At 37.2% G+C, this 23090-nt stretch overlaps 1 protein-coding gene and 1 pseudogene across 11 annotated transcripts in view; both read left to right on the top strand.

Moving 5' to 3' along the window:
• The window catches only part of ADGRL2 (adhesion G protein-coupled receptor L2), a 682398-nt gene that overhangs the window by 397748 nt on the left and 261560 nt on the right, over positions 1 to 23090 (top strand). The window lies entirely within an intron of this gene.
• Positions 14293 to 15691, top strand: LOC747145 (hsc70-interacting protein-like; annotated as a pseudogene).

Here is a 23090-nt window from a genome sequence, read left to right as displayed (position 1 = left end):
CCATAGGAAAAGGCCTTGATGATAATCCTTTCACGTAAAAATGTGTTCCTTGGCTTCTGGTGACTTTTAAAGGCTATAGAATTCTCACAATAGCTTTGCTATCCATGTAGCAAATTCAGTGGTCAGTCTCCCTACCTTATTAGGCTTAGTTTAAAAACCATGATAATCTGGACAATCCTAAATGAATGTATATCTTTCCTTGGCTTTTGCTTGAATGTATATTATTGTTGTTGTTGTTGTTGCATCCACATGTTGGATGCTCAGTGCTCGGGTCTACCCAAAGCAATCTGATAACAAATAGCACCATATTACCTGTGAGTAGAATATTATTTTTGCCCTATTCGAATACTTTTTTATTAGCCACCCCCAACTCCTCTTCAACTACATACAGATACCTGTTTAAGAGTGCAGCTGAGGTGTGATATCTAGCTTGCTGGAAGAGAATATAATTATGTTTTTACCTAATAGGTAATCTCTGTGTTATCCAAGAGTTATGTATGGGGAATATGAATTATCCATGTACCATATTAACAAAGCATTCAATTGCACTTAGCTTGTGTTCTTCTTTTCAAATATAAGTAGCTATTTTAAATGCCTACGCTTGTTCTCTCTTTCTTTTTAGTTGTAAGAATATCTCTGCCACTTACCTAATTTTTGCAAACTTTTTATTTTTGTGCATATATTTGTGTACATATACACAAACACATGCACACATACACACACATTCTAAAGCACTCAAGGAGGCACCTTCATAAACTTGCCTTGCATGGTTGTTGGTTTATCCGTCAAAGAAATCATTACCAAGAGAATGCCGTGCTTTATATGCTTACTAAATTTTTTTAAAATGCTTTTCATTATATTTATGCAAACATAACTTGGCTAGCTCATAATTTACCAAATTTAAGCATTTGTCAGGGTTATTTCCAATCACTCAGAAAAATGTGTCTCTGTGTATTTTGATTATTTAAAGCAATATTGTTTCCATTATGCATATCTGTTGCCAGAACAGCATGACTGTCTTGACTGAATGAGGAAGTGGGAATGCTCTTAATTTTCATACATGCATCTGCAGAAGTACTTTTGATTGTTTAGCCAATGCACATATAATGATGTAGGCATAAATGTTTTTGGACACATTTTCCTTGGCACTTCAGAAGAGAAGGGTAATGCAAAGGGTAATTACATATACTATTGTTTGCATTAAAATTTACGAGATATATATATATATATACACACATATATATATATCCTAAATTGTAAGCTGAGGAAATGTTTAATATTTTGAAGCATAAAAATTAGGATGGACTCATTCTATAGAAATCTCTGTTATGTGATCACATTTTATTTATATACTTCAGCTAAACAATTTCCTTTATTTTTTGCTTTGGGCTTGTATAAGCTTTTTACCAAACTCTAAAGTTCTTAGGGATCAAATAGTGCCACTCAAACTTGCTTACCTTGCCTTGAAACACATCAACTTACTTGCTCATTAGATGGGTCCATTATTTCCCAAGGAGACAGGAAAGGAAAACAGACAAGGTATTAGAGACCACATTTCTGAATATGGTCTCACCATATAACTATAGAATCAAACATTTTCTTCCTAGGTTACTATATTTCATCGAATCTAAGATGCTATCAATGGTAAGATGTACCCTTATTTTATATTCTAAAAAGAAAAACTAAAACTCTGCCAATGAAATGATGATATACTACTGATTGAACAAGTTATCCTTATTTCAGAGAAGTCATTAGGGTGGTACAAAAGTAATTGCAGTATTTGCCATTAAAGTACTGCAAAAGCCGCAATTACTTTTGCACCAGCCTAATGGGAGACAAGATCCATTTTACAATGGATAAAATAGGCTTTATGGAATAATTAGAGAGCTTTAGCTCTTGGGTATCGTATGTTAACTACATCAGCCAACTCAATGGTGCTCCTTCCCTGCAAGAGACTATCTCCTCTATTCAGTGAGACTAAAAAAATGTACCATGGATTCCAAATTGCTTCTGCTGTTTCCCATGTACAGAGTTATCAAGAAGATATTTTCTCTTTTAAAAGAGATGACTTTGGCTTGAAGGAAGCAGAATAGTAGTATAAAAAGTAAACACAAAAAAAAAAAACAAAAAAAACTTTAGTGTTTGGAGTTTATTATTTTTTTAATTTAAACTTTATTCTTGTTTCTGTGAGTCCTTAGGCTATGGGTTGATCTAGCTGACACTTGATTTCCCTACTCACTGTCTCCTCAGTTCCCAGTTTTTCTGCCCATCCATCTCTCTTCTCCACACTATTAAGAGGCATTTGAAATTTTGAGGTGGGTACTAAATATGCCTTAAAATATCATTATAAAACAATATTAAAAAATGGTCAACCAAGCTTTAAAAAAATTTTCAAAACATGTTAAAAACTATCCTATTCCAAACAAATTCTTGTAAAATGTATACATTGATAATGAAAGAAGTAAAGTGAATTGTTTGGCTATCAGAGAAGGGACTTATAGAGAAATAACTGTTTCCCCGTCCCCCTCACCAACTCAACTTGATTTAATTAGTTGATTAATCATGGCTGAACAACTAATCACCTGTGGTGTGTCTCCTTACCTAATTTGGAAATAGGCGTTACAAGGCAAGAAACAAAGCTAGGGGGGAAATATTAAATTGCAATTTAATTGATTTATCACATATTGCATATCAAGATATTTTCTAACGTGCCAGATTCTTCTGGCATTATAGGCAATATTCACTTACTCATCACTCATCCATCTATTAAATAAACCCATATGAAGCACCTCACGAGTCTCAGGTACTCTGGACAGAAAGATGAACAGTGCTGCTTTCTATAGCAATGTTTCTCAAACTTTTTGAGCTAAGAACCCATTTCTACTCTCAAAAATTATTGAGGATTCCAAGAACTCTTGTGAGGCATGGTGGCTCATGCCTATAATCACAGCACTTTGGGAGGCGGGCAGATCACTTGAGGCCAGGAGTTCGAGACCAGCCTGGCCAACATGGTGAAACCTCATCTCTACTAAAAATACAAAAAAATAGCTAGGTGTGGTGGCACACACCTGTAGTCCCAGCTACTCGGGAGGCTGAGGCATGAAAATCACTTGAATCTGGCAGGTGGAGGTTGTGGTGAGCTGAGATCACACCACTGCACTCCAGCCTGGGTGACAGAGAGAGACTCTGCTCAAAAAATAAAAAAAAAACAAAAACAAGAACTTTTATTTTTTGTGAGTTACATCTCTCAGTATTTACCACATTAGAAATTAAAGTGAGAAATTTTAAAATATTTAATTGTTAATTCAATATTTATGAAGAAAATCAGCCTTGCACAGATACTAGATGCAAAAAAAGGAAGAATATTTTACTAGCCTTCTCAGATAAATGTGCTATTCTTCTTTGATATTGAATAAAACTTTGACAAATAGTTTATTAAAGGTTAGTTGCAAGGTAGAATCTGAAACCATATCAATGAACATTTAAAAATCTGCTGCATTAAAATACATTGGTTAATCTTACATTTTGGATAGATCTTTAACCAATATACTACATGCATGATCTTGTAACATCATGCATTGGTCATTTGGAAAGTATTGTTTCACTGAGTTATGTAGATTTCCCATATGTCAGCATATTTCATGAAACATTTTAAAAGGAATCACCACTGTTAATATCACCACCATGCTTATCAGAAAAGTCTTTACATATTACGAAGCTGTCAGGTTCACAGTGACAGATACAAATTGTTCTTCAGGTTACAATTCTTGTCTGCATGTTTGAATTTTATCATTGGCAATAAGTACTGTTGATTGTTTTCCTTGAAGTGATTTGGCTTGCTTTCATTCATTGTTTAAAAAATATCTGCACGGCACCTAAATCTGAATAACCATCGTTTGTCTGTCAGTTGCTTTTTAAAGTAAAAATGGTATTTCATGAAGAGAGCAGCTATGTCAGGTTACAACTCAAACATTTATCTCATAAGTGCTTTTCCTCAAGACGGTCAGACTTCGGTAGTCTGTGAAAGTGCTTTTTGCATGCATCCATTTTGTCATATAGAATATTAAAGATGTATATTCAGAGATTTAGATTTCATAAAATTAGCAATGATTGTTTTTAAAAAGACATACTTAAAATTGGTATTTTTTTGTTTGTTGTTTGTTTTGTGTTGTTTTTGTTTTTGTTTTATTGCAAGTGTGAGGTGGTTAAGAATATGACTATAGTGCTACATATGGTTTGGTGCCACAGTTTTAACTTATGCTAAGATGTTAGCAGTTTTATACACCAGTGCTTTCTATCATCATTGCAAATGTCAACAGAGTGAAAAAGGCAAATAATGTCTTGATATGATTTTGAAAATAGATTTCACTTTACAAATCCCCCTGAAAGGGTCCAGGGACCCCAGAGGATCTGCTGACTTCACTTTGGGAACCTACTCTAGAGATTCAAAGGTTAAGGGAGAAGATAGATTAATGAACATGAATTTTCAGTGGTTTGTAATAAGTACAGTGATAGAGGAAAGCAAAAAAATATTTTCAGAGCACTCTAAAGGAGAATATATCTGAGTGTGATCCTGAAGGACACCCAAGTGTCCGCCAAGTAGAGAAGGAAGTCTTTGGCTAATCGAATCCTGTGCCTGGGACTATGATTTCTGTTTTCATTTTACCAATGCTTTGTAAAGTGTAAAGACATCTCAACCATATGGTTTCTATATGGCAACTGGATTAAAAAAATATATGCCCAGTCAAGTAAGGCCATTAATAGACAATTACCACTAAAGGTTGAGTTACTATGGGAATTTGGAAGGAAGGACCTGGATGGTTGCATGAGATTCCATGTTGTAGTGCATAGACATTTGTATGTGGTAAGCCAGATGTCATCTTTCAAGTACTTTTGGGCTCTGAGTCCCAATAGAAATAAATTCAAATCGGTCTTCGTCGATGTGACCTGACATGATGTCATTGAACTATTTTAACTAACACTGAAAAAAGGTGAAATTATTGACATGGATTGAATTCCTAACATATGACTTGGTGGCCTTACAGATATGATTACATTTAATTATCAAACAATTTAATGGGTATCATAATATCCCCATATTTAAGACCGAGACACTGAGGATCAGAGACATTAAGTAATATGCCAAAGGTTACAAAAGCACACAGTGTGCAGAACTGGCTTCTAAGCCAGCTGTGTCTAACTGGGAAATCCCTGTTCTTTCTCCAACTGGGATATATATAACTAGGAACAGGCAAAGTTATATCAGGTGTAAGATAAGCCTCAGAAAACACACTGCCTATCATGCTGGAGCACCAATTTACCTGGATAGCGGATTTTTTTTTTTTTTTTTTGAGACAGAGTTTCGCTCTGCCGCCCAGGCTGGAGTGCAGTGGCATGATCTCAGCTCACTGCAGCCTCCACCTCCCGGGTTCAAGTGATTCTCCTGCCTCAGCCTCCTGTGTAGCTGGACTGCAGGCATGCACCACCACGCCCAGCTAATTTTTTGTAAATAGGGGCAGCATTTCACCATGTTGGCCAGGCTGGTCTCAAACTCCTGACCTCAGGTGATCCGCCCATCTTGGCCTCCCAAAGTGCTGGGATTACAGGTGTGAGCCACCATGCCCGGCTTGAGAGTGGATTCTTATAATATTTTTTAAATTAAAAAACCCCGATATATAATGAAATGGAATGAAAATCATTTGAAGATGGAGACTTCCAAGGCATTCCATCTTGAGAGGGAAGGACCTAGGATCTTCCTAGAGCATCCAAGAGTCAGAGTTCATAGTCCTCTGCATTGAGGGAACTTTTGAGATACACTCTGAGACGTGCATTTTTATGTCAGACAAACCAGTGTGTTTTGCCCAGTAACTAGACCAAATGCTGTTCAGTTAGTATGCCAAGCAGTCTAAAATTGCTCCTAATTCCTGATTGTTGTGGGTATAATACACATTTCTAAGCATGTTTCACAGATGTGACATCAGCATGTACCAGAAGAGGTCAGGTTAGAAGGGAAGAAACGATTAACTCTAATATTTACCAACAGCCACTAATGGCCAATGATAGTGATGATGATGAGAATGAGTGTGATGAAAATGATATTTTTTGAGTATCGACCATGTGCTGAGCGCTCTGCATAAATTCATCATCTTAAGTAAACTGCACAGCAATCTTGTAAGTTGATCTTACTGTCCCCATTTGTGTATGTACCCAAACATAATACTATGCATTTGTGTTATCTCAACAAGTCTGTGAGCTATTATTATTCATATGCTGCTGATGAAAAATTGGTCTCAGAGTGGATAAGTAATCGCCCAAGTTTATACAGTAAGTAAATGATGGAAATACGCAAAGACCCTGAGGGGCTTGTCTCAAAAGCCCTAGATCATTCCATGCCATGCTGCCTTGATATTAGGTAGAGATACTGTATTAATCTGTTCTCACGCTGCTAATAAAGACATACCGGAGACTGGGGAATTTATAAAGAAAAAAAGGTTTAATGGTCTCACAGTTCCACATGGCTGGGGAGGCCTCACAATCATGGCAGAAGGTGAAGGAGGAGAAAAAGCGTTTCTTACATGGCAGCAGGCAAGAGGGTGTGTGCAGGGGAACTGCCCTTTATAAAACCATCAGATCTCATGAGACTTATTCACTATCACGAGAACAGCATGGTATAAGCCTCCTCTGATGATTCCATTACCTCCCACCAGGTCCCTCCCATGACATGTGGGGATTTTGGGAGCTACAATTCAAGATGAGATTTGGGTGGAAACACAGCCAAACCATATCAGATACCTATATAATTTATCATTTAAATTTGGATACTTTTGAAAGTAAAAGTGGATACTATTAATAATTGTGCCAGAGCAAGAGACACAAATTAAGGTTGCCTCAGAAAATAAGGAATAAATTGTTACCTCACTATTAGGCAAAGATAGAGGCTGAGTGGTATCAAACTTCTTAAAAATACATGCATCAAGGTATTTCTTTATTTTAAAATACTGACTAATCATTTCACCTCAAGCAATCTTTTATAGTATGGGGCAGGGCAGGGAGAAGGCATATATGTATGCTTAATACTCAAGAAATAATTTTTACCTAGCAATTTATAGAGTAAAAAACTTGCATCATTTTTGATACATTTTTATACACAATATAATAGAAGTCAGGCACAAAACTCTAAAGGGGATAAAGAAGATTTAGAAAACCCTGATTCAGCATTAGAAATTAATGAATGTGGTACTTACTATGTGCTGAAATATTATAACTTACTGATCAAGGGGAGAGAATTTTGAGAAGTGTGCTACATACTTGAATAGCTCCTATTTCAGAAATAATCCTGTAACAATAACTTGAGACAGTTTTATATAATTGTGGCAGGTAGTCACTCCACCTTGATTCAAGTACAGGTTTGGGCATGTTTTTTTTTTCTTTTCTTTTCTTTTGTAGTTGCTTCTACTCAATGTATCATAGGTGTAAGTCCTTAATTTCTTTCCAGTAAAAGAAGAATAGCTTATAACTTCTTTTGTTTCTTTTTCTTTGATGCAAGAGTTCTCTCCTCCCAGTTTTTAACCTGCTTTGTTCAGACATTTTTTCTGCTCTAATTTTTTCTTTTTTACTCCTCAGTAGATTTACATAAAGTTAAGTGACTTAAGCTGTTTGTGACATTATTTTTGGATTTTACTGCTTCTTGCTTTGGCTGCTCCTGATCATATCCAGATTTATTTTCTAGAGGAAGCTAATTTAGTAAATTTTTTTTTTTTGGTAAAATAAGTACTATAAGCTTTCAACCAAACAGGCCACTCAAATGTACAGAAGAAAAAGCCACATTTATTCACAAACAGATGGGTTTTTCTTTTTTCCTTTTTTTAATTCTAAAGAGACATATATATATATATTCTTGAGTAAAACAATATGTACTAGCTTTGAACAAACATTTTATGCAGACATTAGGTCTAAACAGGAGAAAAAGCACCAACTCAAATAGTATAATTTACCACTGTGAGATTTTTCTGTTAGTGTGTATGTGCATCTTGTAAATTCTTGTGCTTAAAGTTGCCTTTCAACCTTTTAAAATCATCCTTATGAATCTTTTCAGTTGGCTGGACATAAGAAAAGGAGGCTTTTCTCTTGAATGAATATGAGAGTTATTATGTTAAGCGTGGAGTAAGAGTGTGCTGAGCACTTAATGCGACATGACATGCCTGGTACTCCCCACAAGCTTACCTTCAAAAGGATGAGACAGAGACAAATATAGCTCTGCATACATGTCAAATGGCCAAGTGCTGAGGGGGAAATATCTCTTATCCCCCTGCTTTTTTTCCATTGTCTCTTCATGAGACCAAGGTCACAGAACCTAATGAGGAACAGAAGTCAAAGGAAGTAGAGTTCTTAGGTCCCCTGTACAGTACCTGGATTATAATTAATAGCTGAGGTTTTGAGGCCAACCAGATCAAGAAAGGCAAGATGTTCTGTTCCCACAGGCATTTTTGAGCTTGGCAATGCTAAAGTTAGGGATGGTTTGCCTCTTCAAAGCCCCACAGCATCATAATTGCTCAAGGTACTGAAATATATGATATCATTTCATATGAAAATGGGGCAAGGGCAGAGAGAAGAAAGACTCAAGTGATAGAAAGAGAAGAAAGAAAGGCATTTTACTATTATATTTTTATACTAATGACCTTCACTTGGTCTCTAACACAGTCCGTCAAATCTTAAAAGTTTATTTCTAGCCTTAAAGAAAGTAGCTTGAACAGTTCATATTTCTGGATATGGCAGGCAGTGTGGTAAAGGAAAAAGCAAAGTCCCTGCAGGCAGAGAGATGTGTGCTTGATCAGTTCTGCTATAGACTTTGCATGACCTTAAGCAGCTTCCTTAGATTACTCGAGCTCTATTTTGTTATCTGTAAAATGGTTACAATAATACTTACTCCCCGGTGTTATTCTGAGTACTAAATGAGTTCTTATACCCAAAGCATCTAGTACAGGGCCTGCACGAGTTTGTGTTCTTTCATTGAGTATTGCTGTTGTCATTAAAAATATAATTTTATTCTCAGAAATTACATTTTATTACTGCCATAACCTTATAGACCAACAACAAACTGAGTAATCTCTACCTTCTCTTCCCTGTGTGGCTGGCACTTTTGGAGAAAAATCTCTTAAAAGGAAATTAAAGCAGTGCAACCATCTGTGATTTGTCAGGGTCATATAAAAGAGCTATACACCACCACCACCATCAACAACAAAATCAGTATCTAAGAACTAGATTAATTCAGGTTTGAAACCACCAAAAGGAGCATAAAAGGGTAAAGCAAAAATCAATATATATTCTGAAAAGTATGGACAGAAGGTAAATTACATTTTGTGTGTGTGTGTTTTGTGGTAATAAGGAGATTAAAGTAATATTTAAAGTGGTTAAGAAATCTGGACATGGGCTTAAATGCAACTCCACTATATTCCATTTGATCTTCAAAGAAATAAAGTGCTGTTTAGTTTTTGATCTTCAGTTTTCTCATCCAAAAATGGGAATAATAACAGACTTACTTCATAAGATTGTCATGAGGCTTATATGGGATACTGCATGTAAAACAATCACTAAAATCCTGCATTAAGGATGAAATCTTGTTATTAGCATACATGAGCCTTTTGCCTCTATTTAGCATCGGTTGGTCATGTTGTCTCCATTTTCTCTTCTGGCTGTTTCTCTAAATTATCAGGACTTCCCAAAGCAAAGGCTTGGGAATGTCTGCTTCTGGAACATTTGAATGCACTTGAGAGCTCCCTGAGAATGAAGCATTCTAGAGTGTAAAAGTCATGAACCAGTTATATATGATTCTCCGGGTAAGTCCACAGGAACCCAGCCTGGGCTTCTCTCCTTTGGAAAGAGGCACAGCATGGCTCCCAAAAGGCCAACTACAAGTCAAAGGCTATGCATCATCATGTTTTGACTTTTCACCATCAAAATTCATCTATCAGTGAGACACAGTTCATATGACTAATCTTGTTTGATTTGGCAATGAAGTGAAATGTCAATAGGCTTCCTATTTTGAGTGAAATTATTAAATATACCAAAGGGAATATTACATGTGTGTTAGTCATCCCAGAATAAAGATGAGCATACATCCCTGAAAACTTCAACTCCACTAATGGGATAATGGATCACCAGAATATTTTATATTTCAAATGCATACTTTGTTCACATTCTTGCTTCACTTGGAGAATTGTGTCACTGTTGCCTAAGTCTTGGGTTTCCTTTACTCCATGCCTGGATTCTCCATTGACACTAATGGGAATTTCACCTTCCAGCACAAGACAATATATGGAACTAAAATGACAATAGCAGAAGGAAAATAACACATTTTGTACATTGTGCTACAGAATATTTTCTTGACTGTTTCTGTTATAGTCATTGACTATTGCTAAGAAAGATCCATTTGGAAACCCAAAAACATATTGTCTCTAAAGGCTAGTCTTGTGAAAACATACTTTTACCCTTACATGTCATCACAAATTACATAAAATAATAATTATAGATCAATCTACATAGTTTTAATTTTGTGGTTGGTTAATTATAAAAGCATACCTCTCTGGCACTGCCATTAGTCTATAAGGTATGTGTGTCTCACTCTGTGGCAAGGCTGGAGTGCAGTGGTGCCATCTCGGCTCACTCCAACCTCCGCCTCTCGGGTTCAAGTGATTCTCCTGCCTCAGCCTCCTGAGTAGCTGGGACTACAGGCACGCGCCACCATGCCCAGCTAATGTTTGCATTTTTAGTAGAGACAGGGTTTCACCATGTTGGCCAGGATGGTCTCGATCTCTTGACCTCATGATCCACCTGCCTCGGCCTCCCAAAGTACTGGGATTACAGGCGTGAGCCACCGCATTTTGGGAGAAAAGATTGTCCATATTTTCTTAAGGAAACATAATGCAAAATCTGCCACTTACTGAAATTAAAAGTATGATGATCTGTTTGTAGTTCATGTTCACACATTAGCAATAACCTGTAGAGCTATGAGTTGTTAGAATGTAGCATTAAAAAAAAAAATCCTCTGTGAAAGAAGAATAGATACAAAGCCCATTTATATGAGTGACCACATGTCAAAAATGTAGTAAAGTGGTTTGCAGACTGTCCTGTTCATTATTTTGCTGACTTGGAAACCTTAAAGTGTTTTGTATCCTTTTCATTATCTACAAAAGTATGAATTGTAATGGAATTTACATAAAAATCCTGCTGGAGAGTGGAGACTTTACTGCATAGTCAGCTTTGCCTTCTAATCCAATCTTCCCCAAAGCAGTTGGTATGACAGTTGCCAAACTCAAACAGCAGGATCTCTTTTGTAAAGAAAAGTATGAATTTGAGCTATAAAATGAACAGAATATTTTTCTATTACTCTGGATGTTTCCTCTTGCTGAGTTTACATGAGAAGTCTAGCAGGAGGTGTTATTAAACAGCCTCAGAAATTAGCCCCAAAACAATTATCTTGGTTTAGCTATGGAAAAAGACACCAGAGGCTTAATGAAAAGAGCATTTGAATTTTTGTGATTGAATATCTGTTGGACACCTCTGTAGTTATTAACCCTTATGGACAGGATTTCAGATTTTTTATTATTTTTAATTGAATTGGTTTTGGAAAACTGCAGATTAAAAACACTTTTCTTCCCTGGGCTAGTCAGAGATCCCAGAGCAAACTGTGTAATAATGGGTTCTTTAAAAGTTTGGTTTAAACCTTGCCTCATGGCAAGGAATATACCTTTTTCAACATAAATTAGAGTTTTCATATTACAATAGATTTATAGAACTACTACATAAGAAAGAATATCTCTAGTCATATAGGCCACCATCCGTTCCTCACAATCATTATCTGCCAATACCCATGGCTTTCTTTGTGTTTAGTAGTAAATTTGCTATGAATTAAAGCTTCCTACAGACTCCTTAAGACAATATTCCAAAAGTTACTATATTTTTCAGTTTTTTATCTTCGTCTACACATAGCCAGAACATCAGGTTTCTCAATCCTGCTTCTTTCTCTGTGTTCTTTTACCATCCTAAGTAATTTCTCTGTCTTCATAGTATGTGCTATTTTTAAATATTTGTTGGCTGTTATCATGTCAAATCTTAAGTTACTTAGCCAGTTGCTTTAATCTTTTCTCCCAAGCCCCCTTCCCAACCTCACCTCCCCAGTCACTTCATCATTTTTTTTCTTTTCTCTTTACTCTCCCCAGTCTTCCACATATTTCTGGAATTGAGTTTATCCAAACTGAATGCACTCTTCCAGGTGCATCATATATCATCCCTTAGGTCTGGGATATGATGGTTCTTTGTATACAGCCCAATGCTAGTGGAATTTGTCTTTTTTTCTGATCACTGTCAGCATGTTGACTCAGAGCGTTTTTTGAACATCTCCTGCTGATTCCTGAGGGAGCCTTTCTGCAAGTGGGCTATCCTCTACCTGGTAGTCTATTTTTAAAATGTGATATGGGAGAAAACATGATTTTGTGGACTGTGTTAGAAAACATGTCCAGGTACCGCATTCCACCCCCTGCCATATTTAGAAACATATCTATTTTATTGGCATTTTTATTTTTGTTTTACTATATTTTATTATGAAAATGTAATGGTAGCATATGCAGACAAATTGCTGCTGAGGTTGCCAGAGTGAAAATGGAGATTCTTCTAGTCGTATTACAGACATTTTTTAAAAAGTAGTTGAAAAGGTCAGCACTGAAATTAAAAGCATTCCTTTTTTTTTTTTTTTTTTTTTTTGAGACGTAATCTTGCTCTGTCACCCTGGCTAGAGTGCAGTGGCATGACCTTAGCTTACTACAACCTCCGCCTCCCAGGTTCAAGCGATTCTCCAGCCTCAGCCTCCCGAGTAGCTGGATTACAGGCCACTACGCCTGGCTAATTTTTGTATTTTTAGTAGTGACGGGGTTTCACCATGTTGCTCAGGCTGGTCTCAAACTCCTGAGCTCAAAGTGATCCGCCTGCCTCGGCCTCCCAAAGTGCTGAGATTAACAGGCATGAGTCACTGCGCCCGACCAAAGCATTCTTTATTTAATGTTAACAAGTGAGGTCTGTATATTTTCTTCACCTGTTCGTTTTTTTAAACTGTTTCTTCTGACCATCAAACTAGTTCACAGGAGGTACAAAACTGAGGGTGAGAAGCAAGAGAAAAGAAATATAAAATTAAATATGAAACTACAAAATTTTAGTAACACAAATTTCAGTTATACAATTTTTTTCTATATCATCATAAGGAAGTACTACTCAATATAAAAAGGCTATTGCAGCTATTAGATGGAAGTAGGCTACACCAAAATCAACCACAAGTCACTTTAAGCAGTGTAAGAAAATATTATATAACACCTATATATCAATAAAGCAAAACTGGATAACTTGTGAGTCTGATGAATTGGGGAAAAATCCTCACTTATATATTAACATATGTTTAAATATTATACTATATATGTTTTGTATATTAACATAAATAAATAAATATTCATGGGTTCTAAGGGGCTATCAATTATGTAAACCTACTCCCACTAATTTAATAACAGCTTTTCAGAAAATAAACTATATACAATTTAAACAATTTCCTTTTTTTTTTTTTTTTTTAATAGAGCCGGGGTCTTGCTATGTTGCCTGGGCTGGTCTCGATCTCCTAGACACAAGTGATCCTCCTGCGTCAGCCTCCCAAAGTGCTGGGATTACGGGTGTGAGCCACCGCACCCCGCCAGATTTAAACAATTTCTTTTTGCTAAATGGCAACAGCATACATTTATCTGTATAATTACATGTCACTCTCATCTCTGAATTACAATCAAAATTTAACTCAAAACCTCTTTTAATATACTTGGAGTCACTTTTGAGGCTTTATGATGGCATCAAAGAGATAACCACACTGCTTTTAGTTCATTCACTTTCAATTATATATCTCAGTTAATACTACTTTAGTTATATATCCAAACAACAGACCCAAATTGATCTTGAACAACAAAGAAATTTATTGGCTTTTGTAAGTTAAAAATCTGCAGGTAGGGCGGGCATAGTGGCTCACGCTTGTAATCACAGCAGTTTGGGAGGCTGAGATGGAACGATCTCTTGAGCCCAGGAGTTCAGGACCAGCCTAGGCAACATGGCAAAACGCAGTTTCTACCAAAAAAATACAAAAATTGCTTCTGTGCGGTCACGCCAAGCCAGCGCCTGGGCCTGGAACCGGGCTGCAGCTCTTCAGCTTCGCCCACTGCTTCCTGACCATGGACCCCCCGCAAAGTGAACGAGCAGGCCCTTGTGAAAATGTGTAAGCAGGATCCGAGCATTCTGCACACCGAGGAAATGTGCTTCCTGAGGGAGTGGGTGGAGAGCATGGCGGTAAAGTACCACCTGCTACTCAGAAAGCTAAATCTGAAGAAAATACCAAGGGAAAAAAAAAAAAAACCTGATAGTAAGAAGGTGGAGGAAAACTTACAGGCAGACAAACCATCAAGTGAGGAAAGTGATCTAGAAGTTGATAATGAATGGGTGATTGAACCAGACACTGATGCCCCTTAAGAAATGGGAGGTGAAAATGCAGAGATAGGACCAGGCGCGGTGACTCACGCCTGTTATCCCAGCACTTTGGGAGGCCGAGGCGGGCGGATCACGAGGTCAGGAGATCGAGACCATCCTGGCTAACATGGTGAAACCCCGTCTCTACTAAAAATACAAAAAATTAGCCGGGAGCGGTGGCGGGTGCCTGTAGTCCCAGCTGCTCGGGAGGCTGAGGCAGGAGAATGGCATGAACCCGGGAGGCGGAGCTTGCAGTGAGCGGAGATCGCACCACTGCACTCCAGCCTGGGCGACAGAGCGAGACTCCGTCTAAAAAAAAAAAAGAAAATGCAGAGATAACAGAGGAGATGAGATCAGGCATATGATAAGAAAGTGGCTGCTATTGAAGCCCTAAATGATGGTGAACTGCAGAAAGCCATTGACTTATTCACAAATGCCATTAAGCTGAATTTGCACTTGGCCATTTTGTATGCCAAGAGGGCCAGCGTTTTCGCCAAATTACAGAAGCCAAATGCTGCCATCCAAGACTGTGACAGAGCCATGAAATAAATCCTGATTCAGCTCAGCCTTACAAATGGCGAGGGAAAGCACACAGACGCCTAGGCCACTGGGAAGATGTAGCCCATGATCTTGCCCTTGCCTGTAAATTGGATTACGATGAAGATGCTAGTACAATGCTGAAAGAAGTTCAACCTAGGGCACAGGAAATTGCAGAAGAAAGTATGAGCGAAACGTGAAGAGCGAGAGATCAAAGAATAGAAAGAGTTAAGAAGGCTCAAGAAGAGCATGAGAGAGCCCGGAGGGAGGAAGAAGCCAGACCACAGTCAGAAGCTCACTATGGCTCTTTTCCAGGTGGCTTTCCTGGGGGAATGCCTGGTAATTTTCCCAGAGGAACGTCTGGAATGGCCAGAATGCCTGGACTCAATGAAATTCTTAGTGATCTAGAGGTTCTTGCAGACATGCAGGATCCAGAAGTTATGGTGGCCTTCCAGGATGTGGCTCAGAACCCAGCAAATTTGTCAAAATACCAGAGCAACCCAAAGGTTATGAATCTTATCAGTAAATTGTCAGCCAATTGGGAGTCAAGCACAATGCCCTTCTGATAAATAAAGCCCTTGCTGAAGGAAAAGCAACCTAGATTACCTTATGGATGTCGCAATAATACAAACCAGTGTACCTCTGACCTTCTCATCAAGAGAGCTGGGGTGCTTTGAAGATAATCCCTACCCTTCTCCCCCAAATGCAACTGAAACATTTTATGGTGGTTTGCCATTAGGGTACTCATTCAGATAATGTTTTCCTACTAGGAATTAATCCCTACCTCTCTCCCCCAAATGCAACTGAAGCATTTTATGGTGGTTTGCCATTAGGGTACTCATTCAGATAATGTTTTCCTACTAGGAATTACAAACTTTAAACACTTTTTAAACCTTAAAAATATTTAAAACAAATTTAAAGGGTCTGTTAATTCTTATATTTTTCTTTACTAATCATTTTAGATTTTTTTCCTTTGAATTATTGGGCAGGGAAGATACTTATGTATGGAAGATTATTGCTCTAATTTGAGTGAAATAAAAGTTTATTAGTGCGAGGCAAACATAACTCATTTGAGGATAAACATTGTATTGGATATGTGGTTCCTGAAGCATTTTGGCTTGTCTTTTTAAATGCTTTATCCTTTTCTTTAAATATTTATTTCAATAAAACTAACTGGGACCACCAGTATTTCAGTAGGACCTGGGTAGAGACTGGAAGTACTTGGCAGGGCAGTGGTAATCTTGCTGTGTTTTATATAACATGCATCCTCGGGCAGGTTGCCCTTAAATCTCACCCTGTGGTGAAGGGATTTTTTTTTTTTTGTAATGCTGCAGTAGAATTGGAGTACTTAGTTCTGTTCTTGTCCAGTATATCTAATAAATGTTTCATATTATTTCCACATAGGGGAAATGAGGGAGTACTTTTCTTTTTATATTTCTATGCTTAAAATTCTCTTTCCTAGTCAAAAAATGCGCAACTCTGTGTCTGCTTTCTGCTTGTTAAATTTTTCTGCCTTACTTTTCTTGGGCTAAAGACAGGCTTTTTCCACCAGCATCATCACTGTTATAATCATTAATGGCATAATTATACAAGCATATTTAATGCTGTGTTTAATTTAATATGTAATACATAGAGTAATGGTAGGGTAATACCCACAACAACTGTAGTTTCTTACTTGGCCGTGAGAATGCTTACTTATGTGTTAGACTTCCACTCTGGCAACATCTTGTCATATCAAAAGACACTGGAAAGAGGGATTCCCTTTGTTGTTTGGTCTTCTACTTAGAAAATACCTATTGGAGTTAGAGTTTATCTTGTAGTATTCATATTTGTATTTTGAAAATAATAAGGTTTGAATTAAATTGATATGCACAGAGGGGAACCAATTTTTTTGATCCAATGTGAATTATAAATGAGATAATCCAGTTGTTCATTGTGGAGTTGTTGAGACTATGAAAGACCCATTGTCTTTGTATTCAGCTTTTCCTTAAATAGTGTAATCATACCCCCACCTCCGCTTGCTTTCTTTCCCTCCCCTCCAGTGATAAAGAAAATGATAAATTTTCTGTTGTGCATTCAATTCTTATTTTAAATAAGACTAAGTATAGACATTGTACCTGACATTGCTATGTTTCTAACAATGTTTCAATTTAAAGTGCTAGTGCTTAAAAACATTTTCATGGGATAAGACCTTGCATACTTTGCTTATTTGAAGAATCAGTGGTAGGTGCAGTGAAGTAAATTCTATGGAGTACATTTCTAAAACAGCACATTTCTGGAATCATAAATAAGTTTATTCAGGTTCTAACCCTTTGCTGTACACAAGCAGACAGAAATGCATCTGTTCTGTAAATGAGAAAAAGCCATTATGCTGATGGAGCATGCTTTTAAAATCCTTTAAAAACACCACAGCCGGGCGCGGTGGCTCACGCCTGTAATCCCAGCACTTCGGGAGGCCGAGGCAGGTGGATCACAAGGTCAGGAGTTTGAGACCAGCCTGGCCAACATAGTGAAACCCTGTCTCTACTAAAAATACAAAAAATTAGCTGGGCATGGTGGCGGATGCCTGTAATCTCAGCTACTTGGGAGGCTGAGGCAGAAGAATTGCTTGAACCTGGGAGGCGGAGGTTGCAGTGAGCCGAGACTGTGCCACTGCACTCTAGTCTGGGCGAAAGGCGAGACCCTGTCTCAAAAAAAAGAAAAAAAAAAAAACAAAAAACACTCACCACATAAACTTGCATTTGACGCCAGGCACGGTGGCTCTTACTTGTAATCCCAGCACTTTGGGAGGCCGAAGCGGGCAGATCACAAGGTCAGGAGTTTGAGACCAGTCTGGCCAACATAGTGAAACCCCGTCTTTACTAAAAATACAAAAAATTAGCTGGGCGTAGTAGCAGGTGCCTGTAATCCCAGCTACTTGGGAGGGTGAGGCAGGAGAATCATTTGAACTTGGGAGGTGGAGGTTGCAGTGAGCTGAGATCATGCCATTTCACTCCAGCCTGGGTGACACTGTGAGACTCTGTCTCAAAATAAATAAATAAATAAATAAATAAATAAATAAATAAACAAACTTGCATTTGAGCTTGTGTGTTATGTTAACGTATGTTCTCCTTTCTCAAAATTGCCAACGTGTACTTGGTTTAACTCAAGAACAGTTTCTTCTGGATTCCTTATCTGATTTATTTAACTGAATTATATTCTAATATTGCAAATATCACCATAAGTGGGTAATAGTAAAATTCCTCTTCTGAAAATGTGTACTGTGCTTTTAGATTTTTAAATTCCACAATCTAAAATACATTCTTAATTTTCAACCCCCTCCAAAAAACACAAAAATTAGCTGGACATGGTGCACGCCGGTATTCCCCGCTAGTTGCGGGGCTGAGGTGGGAGAATTGCTTGAACCTGGGAGGCGGAGGTTGCAGTGAGCCGAGATGGCTCCACTGCACTCCAGCCTGGGCGACAGAGCCAGACCATGTCTAAAACAAAACAAAACAAAACAAAACAAAAACCCAAAAACCAAAACAATCCGCAGGTAGTCTTTAGGCACTGTTGATTCATGATCTCAGAAAGCATCTCAATGACCTGTTTTCTCTCTGTTTGTAGGTATTTTCTCTTCTGTACAGTGTCCACTCTCAGCAGGATTGTCCCTTGGGGAAACTGCAGCAGCTCCATCTCCTTGCCCCTCTTTTATTCCAATAATCATGAGAACTTCTCTCTCACAACCCTTACAGAAATCCTCAGCCTGGCTCTTACCTACCTGAATTGGGTCATACATCCTTCCCTGGACTCATCCCTGCGGCCAGTCACATGGGATTAATACTGGGTTACTGAAACCCTTAGTGTGGTCGAAGAAAACTTTGTGTGATGATGGAAACGTTCTATAATCTACTATGTCCCATACAGTAACAACTAGTCATGTGTGGCTATTGATTACTCAAAATGTGCTTAAGGCAACTGAGGAACTAAAATTTAGACTTTCTTTTAAGTATGTTAAATTTAAACTAAATAGCCATGACTGTATTGGACAGCACTAGAGTTGAGAGTGCGGGTCAAACCTACTTATATTACATGGATTGAGGAGTCGTTCCCCAAAGAAAAGGTTTGGGAGAAGGAGGTCCTATTTTACCAGAATTGGGAAATATAGATGCCAAGGGGTAAAAGTAGCACATGTTCACTATACGTACTCTAAAACTTCAACTTTTTATTAACACTTTTTTGACTGATAGTTTCATTTCACGTTATATAGCTCACATCATGTTACCTACAGTTTTTCTAATGCTTTGTTTTTCCTTAATTAGAATGCATACAGTAGGAACTTTGGACAGATAACTGTTCAGGCCTGAATAAGAATCCATTCTAAGCTATCATTAGGGATTCACTGCTTTTAATGGAATTCTCTTTTATGTACACTGTGTCTTTCAGAGGATATTTTAAATGACATATATGGAACCAAGTTTACATTAAATTTCATGTGGCATTTTTAATACAGATAACTGAATGACAAAGTAGTAATCAGTTTATAGATATTGCTGATGTCAAACATGTACAGTAACAATTGCACTACAATGTTCTCCTTTAACTGAAGTATGCAAATTTTCTCTTTGATGCTGACTTATTCATTGATTCAACCAAGTTTCCAAGACAGGCAGGGTTCTTGCCCTCATTGAGCTTCTAGTTCTCAATTTTGTGAAAATATGAGACACCATCCATGTTAGACTTGAAACAAAATAGACCAAATTAATACTGGTTTATTGCAGAAAATTTAGAAATATTAAGACATAATTAGTGGAAAATAAAAATTATCTATAATCCCGTCACACAGAAACAACTACCATTAATGTTTTAGTGCATATTTATTTAATAAGTATATGTATATTAGTACTTATATTTATTTGTATAAGGATGAGAACCTGCTATAGATAATCCTTTAAAACTTAATTTTTTTTTTGAGATGGAGTCTTGCTCCGTCATCAGGCTGGAGTGCAGTGGCATGATCTCAGCTCACCCTAACCTCTGACTCCCTGGTTCAAGCAATTCTCCTGCCTCAGCCTCCCAAGTAGCTGGGATTACAGGCACGCGCCACCATACCCAGCTAATTTTTGTATTTTTAGTAGAGACAGGGTTTCACCAGCTTGGCCAGGATGGTCTTGATCTCCTGACCTCATGATCTGTCCGCCTCAGCCTTCCAAAGTACTGGGATTGCAGGCATGAGCCACCACGCCTGGCTGAAAACTCAATTTTTACATAATCATATGGTCTTTAAAAACATCGTGTTTAATGGCTGCACAGTATTCCATTGTGTGAATAAAAAATATATATATATACATCTAAAAAGTAAAACTCTTAGGTAAAAAGGTTATGGACTTTTTTTTAACATTTTAAAGATTTAGGAAATTACAAGTTCCATGTAGGCAAAGGTTTTTGTCTGTTTTGTTTACTGCTAAATACCAGTGTGTAGGACAATGTTTAACACCTAGAGTATATTTAATAAATATTTGTTCAATGAGCAAGTGACTATTGGTATATTTCTCATCATAATTCAAACAGCCAAGTATGAGATGACCCATTTCCCTAAATTCTCATCAACTTTGGGATTTATATTTTTTTCTTTTCAGTTTTGTAGACAGAAGATGGTATCTCATTATGGCTTTTGTTCTAACTTATTTACTTTTTCCAGAAGTACAAATTGTGTCCAATCATGCTTACTTAGGCAAAAACAAGTTCTACAGGGTGAGAAACTTGTAGCCTGATTTTGGCTGAATATCTCAAAATCTTAAAATTTTGACTAAGCAAAATCCAGCAGGATTATGTGTTTGGGAATCATATTTCAGGCCACTAAGAAATCACATGACTAGAGAAGCCACTAAGCCTACTTTACCTCATAACATATTAACATGTAAAAAGCCTTTAAATGCAGGTATTTGTGTTTTACTAAATCACCAAATAGAGAAACCTAGATAACTGTGATGACCCTGCCTAATATTTAGCTCTCTCTATTCTCTGCAGAACTTTTTTTCTTCATGCCCTAAATGTAACTCATAGTCTAATACATAAGCACAATCGAAGTTTATTATAAAAACTATAGAGAAAATGCAAATAAACCAACATTGGGAGATCCAATCAAATCTCACGTGGAACTATAACTAGGACCTAGAACACGAACATCTCATGGGGCTGTCTCCTCTCGCTGAGCATCTGCTTTTATTCTCTTGCTCTTGCCCCCACTCAATCTCTCTGTCTCTCTTTTTCTCCTCTCTCTCTGCTGTAGTGCCTGTCCATGCTGAAACATGGTTCTGCACTGGCTTTAGATCCCTTTCCTATTCAAGCACTTAACTAACTGTGCTCCAGTTCCGAATAAGAGAATTAGATCCACTTCTCTTGGGGAGGTAACTGTCCTTCTTCTCCAGCCCAATCTGCTATGACCCTAGGGAAGGATCCCCTACTTCAAATATGGGAGCAAAGATGCCCTATTGATATGGGAGTAGTTAAAGAAGAGGGGTTAGATCTGATAAACATCCCAAAAGGCATATGTCACAATGTGCCTGCACTTGTTAGATGCTAGGATACAAATATAGGAAGAATTATTATATAATATTTATTATATTATTATATAATAATTTATTAATCTAACTTGAGTATACAATTTAAATAATCTTCCAGCCATCATTTAAAAGTCATTTATGATAATCAGCAGTTTCTAAAAATCTAGTTTTAATTCTATTGCTAAGCTTCGCTGTATTTATTTTTCTACTTAAGTGTTTTGCCATTTGTCCCTGTCAGAGATCTTTGATTCCACAAAAACAATTTTCTAAAGTTTATTTTTTGTTCTACTAAGTATGGGTTCTTATTTCTAGTTATTTTTAACTGAGCTGCTGTATCTTGCAATTTTAGTACTTTCTTGCAGTACTGTTTTTCTCAAAATTACCTGACTTTGCAAAAATTAAATAAATGAAAAGAACTACCTCTTGCAATGCCACATTTCAAGCATTTTTGAGATAATCCAACTGTGCTGTCTATACTAAGCAAAATGATTCATCGAAACTAGTGATTTAATGATGTACATATTTTCTCCATCTTTTTCATTTTCTTTGCATTTCATAATTTTATATTTTCCCCCTTCAATTCCATTGCAATTCAAGTCTATTATGGAATGAATTAAATCATTTTCTATTTCTCATTTAACTGATTTCTGACAGTTAATCTTTCCAGTTGTAACTAGGGTGATTTTTGAGGAAAAAGAAAATAAATTACATTTAAGTTACACGTATGAACAATAAACTATTTAAATCAAGCCATCTCCATCATTAATATCATTCTGGCCATATACTCTGGGTCTTGCAATATATGACACATGGCTAAATTTACGGGATTGGTCACCTTGCAGTTTCATTACTTCTCCTATTCAGACATATCCTCAAATTGTGGCAATATGCATGACATGACAGCCTTCCTTAATGACTGATAGAGATAGTTTCACCATGGTTCAGACCACTGTGATGAGCATCAATCACTAAGACAGACAAAGATGTCAAAGCTGCTAAGATGCTCTTTAATCCAGTGATCCTAGGAAGTCACAACTGTCAGCACAGATCTAAGCAATTGTCTAGCTCGGTGGTCCCTAACTTCTTTCAGTTAGAAAACCTGTATTATACCAGAAAACATCCTTGAAGAATTCCACTTTTATTAAACGCATATACAATGGCCAACACCAGGCACATTGTAACAAATACCATTTTAGATGTTTTACATATTGCCTTAACCCTTTTTACCCCTTTTCTCTGATAATTGCTCCCATTCCTATAGAGGTGGCCACTTGTCCTATATTTGAGGCTAGAAATCTTTGGAAATAAAATTTAAATTTACTAATTATAATAACACACTTATTCAAAGAAATAAGTGTAAAACATGCTATTTATTCAGTCAACAGATAGTGCTTAGTGCAGGGCCGGGCACAATGGCTTATGCCTGTAATCTCTAGGGAGGCCGAGGCGAGTGGATCACTTGAG

Source organism: Pan troglodytes, chromosome 1, assembly GCF_028858775.2.
Source record: "Pan troglodytes isolate AG18354 chromosome 1, NHGRI_mPanTro3-v2.0_pri, whole genome shotgun sequence".
NCBI classification, from domain to species: domain Eukaryota; kingdom Metazoa; phylum Chordata; class Mammalia; order Primates; family Hominidae; genus Pan; species Pan troglodytes.
The sequence above is the reverse complement of the archived record's forward strand: the minus strand, read 5'-3'. Positions and strand labels throughout refer to the sequence as shown.